Here is a 22089-nt window from a genome sequence, read left to right as displayed (position 1 = left end):
TCACATAAACTTCCAAATTTTGCTTCCTAGGCATTACCTCTACCTCTGTCATCTATCTCTGTCAAGAACCACAGAGAAATGTTTGCTGCATAAGATTTCCATTGAGAGCTTTATATCACACCTGTGCTTTGCAAGGAAAACACATACCAACTCTTAATATCCTTTCAATTCTTTGTCTTCATTTAAGTCCTAGTACAGAGGACTTGGGCCTTGTCTATAATACTTCTCCTCCTATGAAAATGATATTTTCTTGTCAATCAGACATTTTTCCAAGATCTTCAGTCTGCTCCCAAGCGTCCCTCTTCTCAAGTCAGTAAAGAATATGACCAATAGATTATCATCTCAAACATTGGGTGTTTGTTTGTTTTTTTAAAAATAATAAAGTTAGTGGACAAATCAAGGAAGGGTCTGTAACTGTGGGATGTCAACATTCAGTGAGCTGGTAGAGGAGGTGTTCTGGGGGAACAGAGAGTGTCACATTCATTGTTATGTTACAAAGGCTCCCAAAATTTAGTGGCTTAAAAGCCATCATACAGTTTTGCGAGTGCAGATACGGTTTTCTTGGACAGTTCTTCTGATCTGGGCCAGCTTTAACATATTTAAGCTTAGTTTGTTCATGTGCCTACAGTCATTCTGTAGGTAGCCTGGAAGTGACGGTTCCAGCATAGCCTCCCTCACAGGGAGGTTTTGTGACTAACTGGCTGTGAGCAGGGGTGAAGGAGTGACTAGGCCACTAGGTTCAAGATCCAGTAGGGTAGTAAGCTCTGTTCACATGGTGGCAGCAGGGCTACAAAAGCAGGGGGCAGAGCGATGGCAGGTCCATTGAGGCTTAGGCTCAGAACTGGCAGACTCTTACTTCTCCCACTGTTTATTGGCCAAAGCAGTTCACAGACCAGACTCTACCCTATGAAGGTTGAAAAGCCACATTGCTTGTGGATGTGGGCTATAAGGTGGAGCACTGGGCCATTTTTATATATAATTGACCACAGTCCTTCCTATGGTCTCCCTCTGGTCTCATCCTGCTCCTTCCACATTCAAATTATATCCACATGCAAAAGTATCCTTACTTTATCCTAATAGTCTCTAAACCCAAGAGTTTATAATCTGCACCATATCTAAAAATGGTCCCTTAGACACAACTCTTCTAGATCCAGAGACTTCTGAGCTAAAAATGCAGGTGATCTGCCACTCCATGGTGAAACAGGGATAGAACAAGCACAATAAATACTCCCATCTGAAAAAGTAAACATGAAAACCCCATAGCTGTCACTGGTTCATAGCAATTCTGAAGTCCCGCTGAGCACACATTCCCTGGTACCCCTACTCTGGAGGCATAAAGTGTTTCTTAATTGGTGCAAGCTCCTTTCATGGGGGAAACAACCATTCAGGTCATTTTCCTCTAGTACTCTCACTTCTAATATCTGATTAGTGCTTGGAGGTACCCTTTTGTTTCTTTCATTATTCCTTGACTTTAAAAAACAGCTTATATGGGAAGTTGTATAGATTTCTTTGCCTTTTTCCTGTCTATAGAAATTTGCAGACCTATTGCTTTTTTGCAATTTGAACCACCTCAATCCCCTTTAGCACAGGCTGTTGGCACTTATGAAAATGTAAACTCCTTAAAATTTTTGTGGATTTATAAATCCAAATCACCACAATCATTCAACAACAGCCACATTGACAATTAATTTCAAAACATGCTTTTCCCTCTAAATACTGATAATTCGGGAAGAGTATACAGTGTCCTTTAGGTTTGTGGACACCATGTTTTTTCTAGTGGAGAGAGTCTATAAGCACCAATTTAATTCTTTAAAAGGTGTCAAGAAAGACTCCCTAATATGATCCTTGTCCATTAAACTGAGTATATTCTGAAATCTTCCACTCTTAAGAAGACTCGATGAACAATATAAAAAAAGAAGACCTGATATGAGAAAGAGTTTAATTTTTGAACCACCTAAAGCCTGATCTCACTTGATCCCCTCTAAATTCCACTTGCAAACTTACCAGTACTTTTTAGTGTCTCCTTTCTTCCCATGTCTTATCATATGTAGCTACAATCAACCAGGTAGCACTTTTAACATCCTCCCTTGAGGTTCCCCCCCAATCCAGAGTACATGAAGTATAGTTTCAGTCTTCCTGAAAAAGATAGTGGGTGTTTCCTTTGCCCATTGTTCTGGGACATGGTTGGTCCTGCCACAGACTGTGATCAGTGAGGGATCTGGTCAGCTTCAGAGTCCCTCCATCCTGATGCCGTGATTCTTACCTGTGGAGTACGGTGCTGGAGAGGAGAGTTTCTTTTTTACCTACAGGCAGAAATAATGCAGATCCCTGGCTCAGACAAAAAGCTTTGCATCAGATGATCAGTCTTCTCTGCTGTCCTCACAACCTTCCACATCCATACCTCTGGGGAAAAAAAAAAGAAATTATAAAGACCTCTCCTGGATTGCATTGAGGCAAAAATGAAAATCAGTGACCACAGCTGGCTCTTGTGAGAAAAACTAGAGACCAGCAAACTCCTGTCAGAGGTCAGGACAAGTGCAGCCTGGAAAATCGCAAGTCTTTCAACAGGGACAATGTTTGAAAAAAGAATTGGAGTAAATCATCACTGTGTTTGCATTTCTTAAGTCCCTGGTCATTACTTGGGAAGGAACCTCACAAAAAGAATAGATTTCCTGAGGACTCAGAGTCATATTGCATATATTCTGAAGATGAAAACAGTAGTGACCATTTTTACAGATCCCAAGCAGGTGAAACAGGTCATATCAGTGAAATTAGATAATGAAATACTGTACATTAACGCTAAAGTCATGTCCTTGTCTATGAGGCAATTATTCCTAAATGGAAATGCCAAATGTAGGAAGCGTGCAGTAAATTCTGCACAACAGTCTGTAGATAGTGCAAGATAATAAGATACAAATACCTGAACAGCTGAGAATACGTGACAATATGAACCCTTCACTTCATGCAGTTGTACTTATTTAGTAAAACAATTAGCAGGTAAAATTCAAAAGAGAACTCAATCTCTACTTTTTTATTACCTGAAATGCCAAGATCCATTCCAAGTAAGCCCGCTGCCCATAATGATACAATAGGCTGTTACAGGCCTGGACATCAGAATACAATGTGCTTTTCCTTCCCAGAGCAGGATTTGGCCTGAAAAGCTTCATAGTGCAGGATTGCTTACAGTGTAAAAAACTGAGCAAGAAAATAGAGTTAAACTTCTCGTGCAGCAATTATTCTTGCTGTCAGCAGGAGCAAAATTTACCACCAAAGGAAAATCTGAAGAGTCGAATGTACTGTCATGTAGAAGTCAAACAGCTCTCCTGAGTTCTTTCTTAGGTTCCTAATAAAAGTCTTTGGCAAGAACTGCCATAGCTTTCAGTTTAATGAATGTAGGTAAAGACAGACTCAAGTAGCAGCTTTTATATGAACATGGAGTACATTACTTCCTTACAGAAATCTAACTTGGGAGAGCTGTGAGTTTAAGAATCTACCCCTGAGTTTAAGAATGAGTATACCCCTGGGGTATCTACTTCCTTTCGCATACGTGTACATTTGCAGGGAGACTTTGCATCCACATGCTGTATGTCTGTCCATTTGTGTATATACTTTCTTTAAATGCATGTTGGTCATTTACCTTCTGCCCAGCTTATTAATGAGGAGACTATATTTCTTTTGAGAAAAAATCCTCACTGGGTACCTATCTTTGGGATAGTCACTCCTTATTCTCAACTTCTATGACCTCAGTAGCTGCCCCACAGGGAACTATGAAGATGCAAGAAGGAAAGGAAAAGCTACTAATCAATGAATAAGCCCATTTATCAGCAGTGATTATTACCGCAGATGTCCTGGCTGCTATTTCTGGGTGCACTTTCCACCTCAGCATGGCCACCTGTCCATATGTTCACTAACTTTGCATCTCATTTGGACTGGACTTCCACCACTTCTGGACTTCCAGAAGTCAGGAAACTGTCCCCTATTTTTTCCACAATGGAAGTCACATATTTTTCAGGATATCTCTTATACCTTTGAAAAGCATGGAGATTGTGCTTTTAAAAAAATTGTTCCAATTCTCTGGTTAAGAAGAGGTATTTGCTTTATTTCCCTGCAATTAGAGATTCTGTTGGCACACTGTTTCTTTCTAGTTTAATTTTGCACTTCGCATTTTCTGATTAGGTGCAGTACTCAGAGATGGTTGGGCACAGGCTACACTCAAATTAAAATATGTTATTATTCAGGGCACAGTGGTGGTGCTTATCTGGAAACTGTCCCACATACACTTTAGGCTTGGCATTTGCTAAAGAAGACTGCAGTCAGCAGGGGTGGGGAGCCGACGCTACAGAAAGCCCCAGATGAAGGAGAGGAGAGAGGGACTGACGGCACTAAGTGAGGGGGCTGGGCATGGCGGCAGCCTCTGTATTTGCACTGTGAGAGTGGGGATGCCAAGGGGCTGTCAAAGACAGATAAGCACGCATGCATGGAATTCAATTTGTGCCGGTCCGGAAGTCAGCGGTGCAGGGAATGAGACCCCCCAGGAGCCTCCTTGAATAATCCGAAAATTAAACCTTCCTTTCAGACCCTCTGATAAATAGCAGGCAAGGCAGCCTACTATGGAAAAGAGGAGGAAGAACAGAAAGTGAGGGATCTCAAGGGAAACTTGTATTTGGGGCAAAAAAAAAGTGCATTAGTTACGTGAAGAGGAGACACTGGATTGATTCTAAATGCTAGAAAACCTGTCCTGAGCAAAGGCAATGCCACCAATATTCGAGTCACTGCAGTTTGGGGAGCCACAAAGCATCGTTTCAGAGGGAAGAGCCAAGGACCTGTTTAGATAAAAAGAAGTCTGCAGGGTGAGAAACACAAATGCTCTGAGTACTCTAGTTTCCTGCCAGGAAAATACTCCTCCCTAGCCTCCCTGCCAGGAAGGAGCAAGAACGATATCCCATAAGTAGGTTCTTTGTCTGTGCTCCATGACTGATGCATACATTGGATATTAAAGAGGCTGGGAGAGGACAAGTTATAACTATTAAACACCCTCCTACCCTCGAGTAATTTGTGTTCTTGGGATGACAATATATACACACAGTCCAGTGAGCCCCATCTCTGGATCCTTCCTCCTGAACCTGTCTCTGGTCCCACCAGTCTGGACTAATTTCAAGTTCCTAGCTGAGCCAGGATCCCTGTCTATACCATTCTTTCTTTTGCCTAAATGTTCCCTTCTTCCCACATTGTCCCTAACTAACCCCTACACCACCTTCATTTTAGTTCTTGAATTCTCCGTTCCTGAAGGAGAATTCAAGACCTAAAGAAGCCAGTCCGTTCCTGACTCCTTTGATTGGGATAAGATATACATCCTCCCCCAGCCTCCCAGTTCCTCCCCTGTGCATTGCCCCTGCCATAGTGTCTGTTGTATTGTATTCTACTTTCATGAGTACTTGTCTGTACATTAGCCCCTAGATTATACATTTGCTGGCTGCGAACACGGGTTTTTACCTGGCACAGAGTGGGAATTCAGTAAGCAATATCTGCCTGAATGAAAGTGAATGAAAAGTGAATGAAAATTTCAGTAAAGAACTTAAAGTGATTTTGTAATCCACCTCCAGCACCCCCAATATGAATACCAGCAATGAACTGATTTCAAAAGTCTAGAGAAGGGCACCGTCACTGCAGGGGTCACGGAGAGGAAGGAAGGATTGTGACACTGATGAACTGAGACAAGGTTTAGTCAAGTTTTTCCTTTTCTTCCCAAGGAGCCTTGTACTGCCCAGGAAACAGTTGTGTTTTTTTTTTCTGCTCTCTCTTCCTTAACATCCACATAATCTACCCTCCATTCCGCAGACAGAGACATCTTAACACAGAACCCTAAACACACTACTCTCCACCTAAGACCCTGCACTGCCTTCACCTCACATCTGTATCCCAGAGCTGGAGGGGGCATTTCAAGTTACTCCATACAGAACATATGTCCTGTATGTTGGCCCCTGTTATTGGCCCCTGCCCACCTCCTCAGCCTCATAGCTCATCTCTCCATGCCTTGGAATTTACCCTCCAACAGGACCGAACTACTTGTTTCTCTTGCTGTCAACTACTAATAAATGAATGAGTAGATAGATGAAATAACAGATGTTGAGTCACTTACATATTTATCTAAACCAACATCTTTACCATGACAGTAAAAATAAGGGAAATTACATCCCTTCCTTCCACATTTTTCTTAGTTTACAGGCCGCCCTACAGTTGACCTCTTTCACCTTTTTTAAGGCTATTTGATGTCCATTTTACACTTTTCTTATCTGCCCAGGCCTTTTAAAACCTATTTCCTCTGGGTAAAGCTGTTAGTAAAGGAAGAAGATCAGTGTTTCAGTGCTTCAGTCACCAACACACTAGGACCTGACCTAATTTAAGGGCTGATGAGCGCACAGCATAGCCTTTGTACACAACGAGCTGAGGAAGAGTGTGCATGACCAGAACGTCACCTTCCCTACAGGCAGGAGTTTGTCCTTCTACATGCACCTGACAACCTGCACTCCCCACCGTGTGCTGGGGTACACATCCCGTTTTCACCTTGAGAGTGTTCCTCCAGGAAAGAACACCATAAGCAGCATTGCTTTAGAGATACTGCTACATATTTCAATCAAAAGTACACTGAAGTACAAACCTGCCCAGAACTGCTGCTACTCAATGCACGTTTAGAAAATTGTATACATCTTGTGAAATGATGCACCATAAAAAAGACTAGCCGTTGGTAATGCAGATGTGAACCAAAGGCATTCATTATGCATAAACGGGTCACTTTTAGCTACTGAGTATTGCTGGGTGATGCAGTTGTGCCCCAGCTGTGCTGCCAGAGCGTTTCAACACCTTCTGCATAAAAACAAATGATTTCTTCAAATATCTGACTTGACTTAGGTTGCAGTCACCCTGAGAAAACAAATATATCTTGTTAACTAAGATCCTTATATTATTTTAGCTTGAATTTGGCCATTGCATTTAAAAACACTAAATTAATAACAATTCTCAAAAATGAGTAATCTTCCCCCCTTGGTATTCTCTCTCTAGCTTAGTGTATTCAAATATCCCTTTGTTAACTTTATGCTAAGTCTATTAGAACTTAATTTCAACTGATTTATATGAAATGGAGATACCCACATAAGAAGTCACAAAGGGCAGAAAAACAATTTCTACGAGTTCAAATTTAAAGATTATATTTTTCCTTTTTTCTATAAGACAAGCTCAAATGTCAACACATCAGCATATCATTTACTCTTCATTGAGCTGTTTGGCCGGCATTCACGAATTCAATTACTCTTCGATGGCATTAAACAGGATTTTTACATGATTTTATTCAACAGCTCTAAATTTCCTTCCTGCTGCTTTTTGCTGTGCTTGCTTTAAAGACAAATCTACCATGTTTGGGTGATGCATCAGCAGGATTCACTCTCATCAGGGTGAAACAATGACTCACCCAGGGCGTGAGCCAGGGCCTGGCGTCACACTTTCAATCCAGGGGAGGTGAGACGTTCTGGGCCATGGTTTTCACGCTGAGGATAAGTTTTTAGGTTAAGACAGATATGAAACAAAATTACTCACTTTACAGTTTATTTTTACTAAGTACCTGGTTCTGGATTTCCTTAAAAATTAAGAGTCAAACTTCAAACTCCCCCCACTTTCCACTATGCATCATATTTTGTACTTACATAATCACAGAATACATACATGTAAAAAGTTACCCTTTCTCTTATTATTTTCAAAAAATGTTTATAGGCCATTGCTTGAAAGTCACAAAGCAACCATGATGAGAGAAAAAAAGAGAAATGGATTAACTCAAGCCACATTTAGAATTGTAGCTCATCAGTGTTTGAGTTGCTTCACAGTTATGTCCAGAAATTACCCAGGGTTCTCAAAAACAACAGAACCAAATTCTTTATATATGAAGAGATTTACAATAAAGATTGACTCACTTTACTAAGGATGAGAAGCCCCACAATCTGCTATCTGTGAGCTGAATAACCAGGAGATCCTGTGGTCTGAAGATCTGAGAACCAGGAACCCTAATGTTCTCAGGGCAAGCGAAAAGGAAGATGCTGTCCCAGCTCAAATTCACCCTTCCTCCCCCGCTTTTCTTTCCAATCAGGCCCTTAACAGATTGAATGATGCTCTCCTTCACTGGGGAGGGCAATCTTCTTTACTCAGTTTGTCTATTCAGATGCCAATCTCTTTCAGAAAGGCCCACACAAACATACTCAGAGACAAGGTTCTACCAGATCGCTAGGCATCCCTTAGCCTCCTCAGGCTGACACCTAAAATTAACCATCAGAGTCTGCCTCTGTAGGTCTTTCCTATAGTTGAGGTTGTTATCATTGCCGAAGATACACAAGTTAAAAATCTACAAACACGTGAATGCCAGAGGGAATTGTGGAGTCTTGACAACATTCATTCTAAACAACTTCTCTTAATGTTTCTGGAAGATGAGCTTTGTTCATGGGGCCACTCTTCAGCATTAGTGATGCACTCCGTGGCCAAGAGTAAGGACGGAACTAGGAATAAAGCCATTCCTTCTTCTAGATGAAGCTCAAAAATCTTTAACCCACCTGTACGGCCCATCATGCCTTCATCTTGTCTCCCTCCTTCTGGGAAGTTAACAGACAGAACTTTGGAGCCATGATATCAGTCTGTTAACTTGAAACACCAACCAATAATATAGTTAATAGTTTACCCTCGGTTTAAAACCTTTTCACAAATGTTACTTCAATCCATTTTCTTAACTTTGTGAGAGATGACAATGTCTATTTTACAACTGTGCAAATGGGATCAAAACAGGTTTTAAAAATGTTTATAACTGTCACATGGTAAACTGGTCGATTCGTGACACAAACGTGGGCCATCTGATTTCAAACCACACAATGTTTCCTCTTTGCCACCATTATTCCCAGTGACAAGCAGTGTAATGATGTTGCTTCCTTTGAGAGATAGGCCTGCCCTTTAATTATCCTGTTCTTCCAAGCATACTTTGTTCTTGCAATAGTATCCGTTTGGAAACTGAGAATTTTGATCCATGATTCTGATGTACATATAATCATGTTTCCACCTGCTTTCATAGCCTGAGTGATTAATTATTTCTATGCCTAACACCACCCTAGCAGGCCACCCAGAAATGTTGAATACAGAGACCTGAAGCCTATTTAATAACGGTTGTGAGCCTCAGGTGGTACATTGTAAGGATAGTGCAATCCTTTATTTTTCTCGTTAACTTCAAAACGATAGCCACTGGAAAAAAAATGTTATGTAATTAGGCTCCTTTCTGCCTTAGGAATACATTTTTTTAAAGATGTCTGAGATAACTGGCTGATTATTTGCCTGTGGGTCCTGGAGTTATGTTTTACAGAGGTAGAAGCAGATTCCTCTTTTTTTGTTTCATATACTTTTATTGGAGGGTTATGGGCAGTCCTGCTAGCAGGCTCAGATGCTCACAGCTGGTGTGGCTGCTTGATGTGTGCTTCCCAGTGCCGGGATCCACAGGCTGAGTTCAGCTGCACTGTCCCGGTCCCCAGCTGTCTGCAGCAGAAGACAGCCTGCTTGCTGCCTGAGACTGGAGGCCTTGCTGGCAGAGCTGGTCTGGGAATGAACGTGGCCCCCGACTCTCCTCACAATCACATACCGGCTTGTGTGCCTTTCACCAATGTTCAATGGATGGTACCTTTTCGTTGTGCATCTAATGTCTTTTTGCTATTAGAAATGTTTCTCTTGTCCCTATTTATATTATAAACAATGTAAAACCAGTAACTATGGTAAATTGCACTAATGACTCCAATTTCCAACTCTCTATTGCAGTTTGAAATCTTTTCATTCCTCAACCTTACCCCTGGCAGGGATATATTTCCCCACACTCAGAACTGTTCATGGGACTTGTTCTAGCCAATAGGATGTTAGCAAATATAATGCAAGCAGAGGTTTGAAAAACTCTGTTGAGTGGCTTCTTTCTCTTGAACCACTGCCACTGCTATGAGAGGAACATGCCCGCAAGGGGATGAGCGGCATAGGCAGCATAGCTGAATCTGCCCAGCTGGGGCCAAACTGGATCAGCCAAACCCCAAACAAGCCTCAGATCTGTGATAAAAATGACTGCTGTTTAACAGACACTGAGTTTGGGGTTGGTTTGCCATGAAACGTTTCTGTAGTGGTGGCTAACTGGTATACAATGGCTTTAATTTCTTACTGTTCTCACACAGTTAAAAAGATGAATTTACCACCATTTCTAAGAAAAATGTGGGATATATTGAGTTTTATAATATCATATACTTTATTATGTTCACTATAATGCTATGATTAATTATTTTTTGTTTTGTCTATGAAGAAACTAACATTCAGAGAATGCTACTATTTACAGTTAGAAAGAGAAGGAGATGAATTATGACCTGAGAAACAAAGACTTTGTAAATGTTTTTTTTTATCTCCTGTATTGAAGGTGTTTTGCCAAAATTTAGGATTCTTGCCAGTCAAATAGTTCATCATAAATAATATCATAAAGTGTATAATTTTTATAAATCTATTTGAAATTTAGTCACACTCTTAGGGTTCATGCTCCTAAACTGAATCATACCTGCAATCATAATATAATAAACTTGCATTGATGGGTGGATTACTGTTAGTTTTCCCACTTCTCCCCCCATGAATCATTAGAAACATAAAAGTGACTCAGCAGTAATGCGGTCCTGGCTGCCAATAAACCATCACTATTGCTATCAGGGCTTAAAAATCCAGCAGTAAAACCATTTCTGTGGTAGTCATATTTTCACTGAGATTTGGCAGTATAGTATTTTCTTGACAAATGTTTTCTAACTTAAAATGGGGATTTGTACAGAAATCAAAACATATATAATTTTATCTGACAGCAACACCTGTAATGATAACATTGTTCAATTAACTTTACAGGAGGAGTAGGGCGAGGGGATAGACTGCAGACCCAAGTGCGGACCTGATCCAAAATGCCTTATAGGCCAGTGTAAGGATTGTGGACTTCATTTAGGAATAACTGGAATCTGGATTTCCTAAAAATGTCATCGCAAATTTTTTTTATTTTATTTATTTATTTTTAGAGAGGGAAGGGAGGGGGAAAGAGAGAGAGAGAGAGAAACATCAATGTGTGGTTGCTGGGGGCCATGGCCTGCAACCCAGGCATGTGCCCTGACTGGGAATTGAACCTGCAACACTTTAGTTCGCAACCCGCGCTCAATCGACTGAGCTATGCCAGCCAGGTGTCATCACAAATTTATAAAGAGCAGGTGACATAAAACAACAGAAATTTATTCTCTCAGGTTCTGGAGGCTAACAGTCCCAAATCAAGGTGTCAGCAGGGCCATGTTCTCTCTGAAGTGTCCAGAAAAGAATCTTTCCTTGCATCTTCCCACTTCTGGTGGTTGCCAGAAATCCTTGAGTTCCTTGGCTGTGGCAGCATCCCCCCAGTTCTGGCCCCTATCCACACATAGCCACATTCCCTCTGTAAGTGTCTGTGCCCAAATGTCCCTTCTTACAAGCACATCAGTGACTTGACTAGGGCCCACCATAATCCAGTATGGACCCATTGTAATTTGAGAGCATCTTCTAAGAACACTGTTCAATTAAGATCACGTTCACAGGTTCCAGGAACATGAATCCTGAGGAGACACTATTCAACCTAATTCAGCATCATTGAAAGTCTTTATGAAAGAAATTAACTTGAACATGTGACCCTCACTGTGTTATCTTCTCTGTCTATAATACTAATTAGGAATCTTGTTACATTAAGTGCTATGTATTAACACAGGAATTTGTTTAAATACAGACAGTCTTTAGCAAACAGCTCACTTATTTTAAAACATTTAATACACAGCAAAGCCAAACTGGATTTGATTAAATTATTTTGTCCTTGTTTTAATGAGATAATGTAATTGAAGTTTAATTCTCACATTTCTAATTTATTTATATTTAAGTTAGCAGTAATTTCTTTTTGCCCAGGTTTCATAGTACAAAATTTTACATAGATACATAGTGAGAGAGGGAGAGACAGAGACATAGAGACAGATTTGTGTATACTTTATACATCAATAACAAATGCAGATTAAAAAGCTTCAAGAAAAAATTTAAAACCAAATATGGCAATAAAAGGAGGGTTTACTCAATGCAACTGCTAAAAGCATTGCTTATATAAAGGAGCAAGTTTAGACTTCTATCATATCTTGGAAGGTTTCTGGAATATAGATTTTATTGTCACGGAGAACTGGTTTAAAATACAAATGGATCCCTAGATTACATAATCTTGAATTTCTAACAAATTTAGCCATGTAACCCATGAAAATGGCTTTTCTGTAAAAGTCCCCATGATTGTTTGTTAATCTCTGGAAAAAATAATTTAGGAACATATATATATTTCTTCATTCACCTAGGTACTTCATTCATTTTTCTCTTCTCAAAACAATTATGGAAAAGTCTTAATGGTGCATTTCTGAAACATGGAAAATACTTGCACTGACTTGAGTTTCTAAAGCTGATAAGACTATAAAAACTGGAGACAGTAACTTTGAAGGAGCTCAGTCAGACTTACATTCCCAGTCCTTGAGTGTATGTGGTTTCCACATCGATGGTGGAAAGAGGGCCTTGGGAAAATCACTGTAGCACCCTAACAACACTCCCTGCACACAATTCCTTCCACCTCCCTTTCCTGTGCCACCACTCCACTCCTCCTTCCATCATGTTCCCAGAACCTCTTCTGGGGGCACCTGAAGGGCAGTGGACACTCACTTGTGATATTCACAGCAAGACCCTTGTGTCAGACCCTATAATAGTGAGGAAGCATTTTAATCCTATAAAGTCAGCTTCTTAGCTCATGGATCCATGGACCCAGGGAGAATCCATGGACCCAAGGGAGTTGTCCTCAGGTCCACAAACTCCCTAAATTTGTCTTTGGTATTGTATATAGAATAATAATTAAAGTCATTTTACTAGTTTGGATGGAGAACATAGGGAATTGTTATGTGCTTTGCCTAATGCAAAATATTAAGGATTCATACATAATTTCCTAGGTAATATAATGATGTAGAAGTCTCTCATGGGCAAATAATCTATACTATACACAAAGTTTGATTTTTATCTTCTGTAAATTTAAGAAAGTCAAACATCTCTTAAATACCAGGGACTTTTGAACTAAATCTGTTCTACCAGCTCTAAGCATTGAACACAAGTATCTCCAAAGGAGGTCTGAAATAGAATCTACAGTTAGCCTACATACAAGATCATTAATGTCAGGCTATAATAAAATATTTCAGAATACTATAGCTATTTTTTAAAAGCTTCTGAAATCAAGCTGCTAATGCAGAAAAAGAAGTAAATTGAGATTCAATTAGCCCCCACTTTTAGAACTCTTTTAATTATCAGGTTGAGAACCTGCACCAATTGAATCCCCATTCATTAGCAGCATGAATTTTTAAGACTCTTCTAAATTTAACATGTATATATAAAACCTTTTGCTCTGTTAAGCATTTGAAAGTATTATTCTCAAATGGAAAATAACTAGGACAATGGAATGAGGCAATACCGGGGCAATTTTAACACAATTCTGTACCAACTCACTCTTCACCTTCTAGGTTCTCACTTTACTTCATCACCTACGCAGTACACACAGTACAGCTCTCCAGATCTACTGAAGACTAGACTGAAAAAACAAACAGGTGCCCTGGCTGGTGTAGCTCAGTGGATTGAGTGCAGGCTGCGAACCAAAGCATCGCAGGTTCGATTCCCAGTCAGGACATATGCCTGGGTTGCAGGCCACAGCCCCCAGCAACCGCACATTAGTGTTTCTCTCTCTTTCTCTTTCTCCCTCCCTTCCCTCTCTAAAATGAATAAATAAAATCTTAAAAAAAAAAAAAACCAGGTGACCAGTAACTAGGAAAAATGCTGCTGGCACATTCTGGCCTTGAGCAAGCACTGACATAGACCACTAAGTGAAATGCAGCTCCATCTGACTCACAGACTCTCTGCCTCATGGTTAAGTTTCTTGCTTTTTCAAACAGAATCTGATAAAAGATTATTTCCAAACTATATATGGAAAACCTATAAATCAATTTAAGAAAGGCAAGCAGCTCAATTTAAGAAGGTGAGCAAAATACTTGCATAGCCACTTCACAGAAGAGGATATCTAAATGTATTGAAAGAAAATGAAATCACTAGTCATTAGGAAGTATAAATTAAAACCACAAGTACATTCAACTACACTCTTACCCAAGCGGAAGGAAGGAAGAAAAGCAGGAAGGAAGGATCCCCCCAAGGAATTATCTGGAATTGCCCTAGGATCTGTCTGCCACTGCAAAGAAATTTTGTAAAAATAATGCTGATTACCTAGGAATTATGCTATATATTTTAAATATATATTTTTTAAAGATGATCTGTTCTAAGTCATCTAAGTACAAGTCAGAAATATAATCTTTTATTGAAAACACACCCAATGTTCATAACAGCACTATTTATAATAGCCAAGTGCTGGAGACAGCCTTAGTGCCCATCAGTAAATGGGTGGATCAAAAAATTGTGGTGCCTTTACTCAATGGAATACTATGCAACAGAAAGAAATAAGGAACTCCTACCTTTTACAACAGCATGATGGAACTGTAGAATATTATGCTAAGTGAAATAAGTCAGTCGATGAAAGACAGATATTATATGATCTCACCTATAAGAGGAATCTAATGAAAAGAATAAATGAACAAAATAAAACCAAAGGCATGGAAAAATAGAACAGATTAAAAGTGACCAGAGGGAAGAGGGATAATGGTGGAAAGAAGGGGAAGGGACGAGACAAAGAACATGTATGAATGACCCCCCCACACACAAACATGGACAGTGGTACTGGAATTAACTATAGGAGTAGGGGGGTGGGATGGGTAGAGGAGGGCAAAGGGGCAAAAATTAGGACAACTGTAATAAAATAAAAATAAAATGATTTTAAAAAGATAAACTAACCCTAAATAAAAAGCATTACTCAAGCATTAAAAAATTAAAAAGAAAAACACAATATGTGAAATTGTTATCATGCTTCCTTAATTGGCTGATTTCTCTATCTTCTTTGGAAAAATGTGACTACGATTTTTGTTATTTTCTTTGTTTCCCAAAAGGTTAATTATAGCAAATGCTTTTATGTATCTTATTAAAAACACAATCTTTACAAACTCAATAATTGAAGGTATAAATCAAATTTTAATGATCCTAATTTTATAAATATAGAAACAAAGCATTTTCAATAAATAAAATCTAATAAACAAATAGCAACACTTCAAACACATTGGCCTTCTTCCATTTATTTTAACATCCCTTAAGGTATTCCTTTGTAGGATAATATCTCATTTCCAGAAGGAAAACTCAAGCATTCTCCTAGAGGGGAATCCGCTACCTATGCATGAAGAATCAAGGATACTTTTACATTTTCATCATTCTTCTTACAAGTTCCAAGTCTTCATAATGGTCCTGGTCCTGAATGTGATTCTATCGTGGAAACAAAGACCATCAGATAATGCAGGAATATGTCTGCCTTTTCTATGTAGATTCTCCATAGAAGTGCTTCTGCCTCACACAAAAGGGCAGATAAAACGACATTCTTCTGCACTCTGTGTCAAATTCATGGTTGTAAGTAACTACCTTCTGGCAAAGCAGTACTTTGGAAATTAGATAAAAAATGAGGGTGCCACGCAGGTGTACACGGTTTTCAGATATACATATATTCAGTAACATGTCAGTCATGGTTTAGATACTGGTCCCAGTGGGTGTACAGACTAACCAGCTTGTCAAACTACCCTTTCCATGAAGCAGAGTTGACCTATTTAAGCAGCTAAACTTATGCCTGTCATTGTGAGATTATGTCTCTTTCTCGTTTCCTCAGTTAAAACACATTTCTTTACACTAAGCAAATTCTGGAAAAGAAGGCTGTGAACCAGTTAGACTATCAGTATAGGCAGATGGATAATTGTTTTCTGGTTGTTGTTTTTTTCTTAAAGATTTTATGTGTTTATTTTTAGAGAGAGGGAAAGAGAGAGAGAAAGATAAGGAAAGAAACATCAATGTGTGGTTGCCTCTCACGTGCCCCCCACTGGGGACCCAGCCTGCAACCCAGGTATGTGCCCTGACTGGGAATCCAACCAGAGACCCTCTGGTTTGCAGCCCATGCTCAATCCACTGAGCCACACCAGACAGGGCTGGCTGTTGTTTTTGAATGTAAAATGGGAATAAAACTAAAGCTTTCTTTGCAAGGTAGCTGTGAGAATTAAATAAGTCATTACATATAAAACAGTAAGAATAGTGCCCAGTGTATAGTAAGCACTCAATAAATAGTAGCTAATATCACTATAAATTATGAATATGGGGCTCAAATATTTTAAGTATCACAAAATTCCAATTACAGAATCACAGGAAGAGAACTGAAATGAAAATAGGAAGATTTAAGTTGATTTGTACAAGAACAACTACAAAAAGATTCAGTTTTGCCCCACATTTCTTAATTTTATTTTACTAATTTATCCAAGTGAATGTCTAGTGGTTAAAAAAAAATCCCTAGATCCCTTCAAGAATATGTTCCAAGCCGTGATCCTCAATTGTTGGAACTGGGTGCCAGTCAGCACACTTGTAAATTGAAAGTGAGTATTTTTTTAATGCCCTGTGCTTGGACAGGTGAAAACTTAAACCCATCAGAGATTGATGTACGCAGTTCCATCTTTCGGATGGTTGTTAAAGGTGACACTGAAATGACTTCTTGCAGTCGCACTCAGATCCCCAGAGAACAAGAGTCAAATTCAAGATACAAGCAGTAAAAGAGTGTGGTGTGAAAGTGATACAAGGCTTGACAAGACTGAACCATAGTCTCAGTGGGATTGGGAGGAGAGAACAAAGCAAGTCAAGTCTTATTAAATCGTCTGCAGGGCTCAGGGATTACGTTATGTAGGTGGCAAAGTAACAGAACATGGGGTATTGTGGCTCTATCCATCAAAAGTTCAGTTAATTTTTTTTAATGTTGGCAATTTAGGGTCTTTAACCTTGTAGCATTAACTGCCAACTTACTGAGAATATTCAGCAATATTAAATAAGCTGAGAGTAAAACTTCTTATTGCATTTGCCCATTGTGTGTGTGTGTGTGTGTGTGTGTGTGTGTGTGTGTGCAAAATCCACCTCCTGAGAGCCAGCTTCCAGAAGGGTTTTCTGAGAGATGAAAAACCAAATGCGTTTGCTTGAAGGGGGAGCTTATTCCCTGTGTAAATGTTTATTACTATTATTATTTAAGCAGCACAAATTAAACTGAGGAGAAAAACATTCACTGTCCTTTTATTATGGGAATTATTGTAATTTTATGTATATGTGTATATTTCTAAGCTGATTTGGTGTTTAAGTGGCTTCTCCATTCACCATTAAAGGTTTTTTTTGTCTTGTTTTGCTTTGTTTTGCTTTTCAGGGAAGGAGATATCCAAACTGCATATAGACTACATCCACACTCCGTAGAATGTGCCATAGTTGTTAAAACTCACTTTCTGGAAAATTCCGTAAACAATTTTTGTAGAGGAGTATCTGTTCTCTCACTTGAAGGTAAATGACAATGCTTTCTCTAGTATCCACAGCTGTCTACTATTATTTCAGAGGACAAACTGTGGTTCCAGTTCACTCTCAGACTCTGCAGTTCATTCCACGTTTGCTTCACACAGGTCTGCTTCTACAGCTCATTTAGCAGTCTTCAGAGAGGAGTAGAGAGGAAGAGACTATACACCTGAAGAAGCAGTTACTACAGGTAAACATTTAATTCGTCCCTTATTCAATGGGGTTGACCTTGATTATGGATCTACCCTAAAAATTTCCCTATACTGAAAACTGGACTCGATGTTATTCTAACTTTGGTTTCAGGGAAGTGCTTCTGAATACACACAGCATATCTTGGTGATCAGAGGGAAACCATCCACATTGTAATAATTTCTGATGCATTGACTTTTCTTTTATCAATTAAGTTTCTGTGTTCTCAATTTATATGCTAACCTTACACAATAAACTATGTAATTGGACTTTTCCTGTGTTTAGGCACTAAGAATATGATACACAATAAACTATATAAATGGACTTTTCCTACATGTGTTTAGATACCAAGGAAATGATAATATGTAAAAGAAATGATAATTTATGACAGAATAATTTATATAGTTAGAACACATTCTAATAAAGCATATTATCACCAAATGTTCAACATATTCATTCTTTGACTTCATTTTTTACACTCATAATTTATTAACTGAAAATAACAATGCAACTTGTATGTTATCCATGCTTAGTGAATTAGTTATAAACAGCTCCATGTCTGACAATGTTGGTATTGGAACATTATAAGAAAGGTTTCTGAAATCCAGAATGTCCATGGTCATTCCATTAGTCTGAACCCTCTGAGAAGCTAATCTCCAGCTGGTATTAAGTAAGTAAATTCAGTCTGCAATAGGGGCAGTCCTGTATCTCGGGAATGAGTATGCCTTAGGGACCTTGCCATGCCCAGACACCAGACTGCAGTGAGCAGTCGACTTAGGTCTTCTGGTTCCCAGACCTGGGGTCAACTAGATCTCATTGCCTTCTCTATAAATGTTAAATAAATAGAATGTAAAGAATGTTTAAAAGGTTTGCAAAGAATTTTTGCTTTTGCATTTAACATTTTTTCTAGTTTCCTTTTATTTTATCCCAAACTTTTTTTATTGCCTTTCTATATACTTCATATATTTAGAAGCAGAGGAGTTGATATACAATTATATAGCATTCCCATCTAGGAGTATAAGGTACTTGAGTTCCAGCCATCAACTACTTGTAAGACAGCTTTCTGTGCTGAGTGTTTTCCTTGATAAATAAGCAAATTATTTCATATCACTAAATGTAATCATTTGTACTTGGTTTCTACTTTACCCAAAATCCTCTTCTATTACTAGAATTAGCATAGAAAACATGTAATACATCCAATTAGGAAAATCTTTCGAACCCATAATACAGTGAGTGTGGCTTGATATCTAAATCATTAAATGATTTTTCTAGCCATATGTCTTGCTCTAATCTTTTTAGCTAGCTAACTATAAAGTTTATAATTCTCAATTTGTGTACCTGTGGCTGGGGCAGGGGTGGAAGGTAGGGGAGGTGCAACAAAAGGTTCAATTCATAGGACTCCAGTAGGGTAAAATAGGAGCTATTTCTTTGAGCTATATATTTAAGTACTGATGCTTATTTTTTATCACCTAGTTATAGAACATAGCACACATGCATATTCCAATTCAAAAGCTAATGAAAAGTTAGTGACATTGGATAAATATACTATTGCTAAAGTTTCCTAAGAGTGCTTCTATAATTCTTAACAGACAAGAAGCAAATAATTGTATGCTGTTTTAACATTAGGTTAATCATTATCATCTTATTCTATACTATCAGTTTTTTATTGTTGTTGTCCTCATTGCACATTTATATTCTTTTCTTGCACAGTTTACTCTTCCCATTGTATGATTCAATGACCATCTTGGAAATGGACTATAAAAACTTTTACTCTACTAACTGCATTGTTTTGTTATAACACAATTTAAAACTTTAGTTCAGAAAACATCTTGAAATGTAAATATTATATATCATATATGAGATATATTACATGTATAATAGTTATTTTAAAAAGTATTCTGTAGGGAAATCATATAAAATATAGCTTATTCTTGAGCTTGTTACATTGCCCCTTACTTAAGTTATTTATTCATATAGAAAACGTACCCTGTTTTGAAAATTAAATTTTTAAAAATGTGTCTTTATATGAAGTAAGGTTTCACAATGCTAACGATGAGGTGCTGAAAATGAAGACAGATATCTTCAGAGCAGAAGTAACCAGAGCAGGGTGGAACAAAAGTAGGGTTACAACTGCTTGTATGGAAAATATTGCAATAATTGATAAATAATAACACAAGAATAAACTCTGCATTTTGTGTACTCACAAGCATGAACCTGCTTTTGCCCATCCTGTATTTTAATGGTAAAAGGGCCAGGATAGAGACAACTGGATAGCGAGAGGAGCTCTGCCCCTTTAAGTGAAATGTCTGCAATTCAAGAATTCCAGAACCCAAGCATTCCTGATAGCAAAGCCAGCAGTGACTGGGCATGTTCTTCCTCATCTAAACATAAACTTCATTTGAGGGGGTAATCTGTACACAGCAAAGGAAAGGTTTTGTTTATTTGTTTGATCACTATCAAAGAAGATTAATAGCGTGATGCAAAAGAAAGAAAAATGGTCTTGAGTTTCATTGCCAGGTCTTCTACTAAGAAGCTCTATGGTTCTGGGCAAGTCATTGAATGTCCCTGAGTCTTGGGCCATTTCAATTACACATTTAGAATGATGAAAGCTAAATGTAATTAATGAAACTGTGTATAAAAGGGCTAATGATTAAAACTCAGCAATTATAATAGGGCTTTCCAGCATTTCACTTACGTAGAAAAAGAACAAATAATATAAAGTTGACCTAGAGAATCTAGAATTTTTACAGCATAGAAAAATTCCAATTATAGCAGTCAGTATCAACAAATAATAATTTTTCTTTTCTACTGTGTAAATATAATAATTGCTGTACATGCATCTACCAGGAAATACAACAGGGCTACTGCGTCATTGGTTAGAGAAGCAGTCAGAATACGCTTATAGGTCAGCAATTAAAAAGCACTTCAATTAATTTATTTTCTGTGGTGTTTGAGTCAAGTTCTTTTTAATTTTAAGCATCTTTTCTACCATTCACCCCTTTTTCAGCATCCTATCAGTTGCAATTCCACCTGACATTCTTAAGGCTTGATGTCATGTTTTTCATTTGAAATCTGTCATTGACATAACATAGCTCTGCTGCCATCTGCCTTATGTGACAAATTTGAACTAAGCAGCTTTTTTGAGGTCTCACCTATCCCTCAACATACCGTTCATTATTTTTTATGCAGGTGCACTTCCAAATGCTTTAGGTGGAGCATCAAGATTTCTACTAGCTTATCAAATCACATGAGTTGAATTTTATGCTAAAACATGTCATAAACTGGAAACGGATGATAACTTGAATGAAAACACATACACATAACCTATTTATTAAGATTAACATACATTGTTAGTTTAATCATTTTCTGTTTCTCTACATATATCTCTAGTATGACTGTGAGATGAATGTGTGTGTGTGATATCTGGAAAGCAGGGACTATTTATTTCTTGTGTGGAAGGAGGTTAAGTGCTTGACTTTTGTTCCTTTATTTTTGTAGCTGGAGCATAGGTCCTTTACTGCCATCACCTGGAATAAACAATAACTCACAGCAAGGGAAACCTCTAAGAAAATGAAAAGGAAACCTACTAAATGGAAGAAAATATGTGCAAATCATGTATCGAATAAAGGGCTAATATACAGAATATATAGAGAATTCATACAACTGGGTACAAAATGGACAGAAAATATGTGTAAATCATGTCTCTAATAACAGGCTACTGTTCAAAAAACATTATACTCCAAAATACTCTATGGAAACTCCATAGAAAATGGGCAAAAGATCTACATAGACATTTTTCCAAAGAAGACATAGAGATGGCCAACATGTACATGAAAAGATGCTCTATATCATCAATCATCTGGGAAATGCAAAAAAAAAAAACAACAACCAAACAAACAAAAGCCCACAATGAGATATTACCTCATTCCTGTTAGAATGACTATTATTAAAAAGGCAAGAAAAAGTAATTTTTGTGCTCTGCAGGATGTAAATTGGTGCAGACACTATGGAGAACAGTATGGCAGTTCTTCAAAAACTTTAAAATAGAACCACACATGGACAAAACCAAGGGAGAGGGTAGAAGCAAGGGAGGGAGGTAGATTTGACTGGGGTGTGGGCAGTGGTGGAGGGAAAATGCAGACAACAGTAATTGAACAACAATAAAATAATTTAAAGAAAGAACTACGTATGATCCAGCAGGTCCACTTTTGGGTATTTATCCAAAGAAAATGAAAACACTAACTGGAGAAGATACATTCACCCTCATGTTCATTGCAGCGTTATTTATAATAGCCA

The sequence above is a fragment of the Phyllostomus hastatus genome, unplaced genomic scaffold (assembly GCF_019186645.2).
Source record: "Phyllostomus hastatus isolate PE091 unplaced genomic scaffold, TTU_PhHast_1.1 phas_contig_159, whole genome shotgun sequence".
Lineage (NCBI taxonomy): Eukaryota > Metazoa > Chordata > Mammalia > Chiroptera > Phyllostomidae > Phyllostomus > Phyllostomus hastatus.
This window is presented reverse-complemented; position numbering follows the sequence as displayed.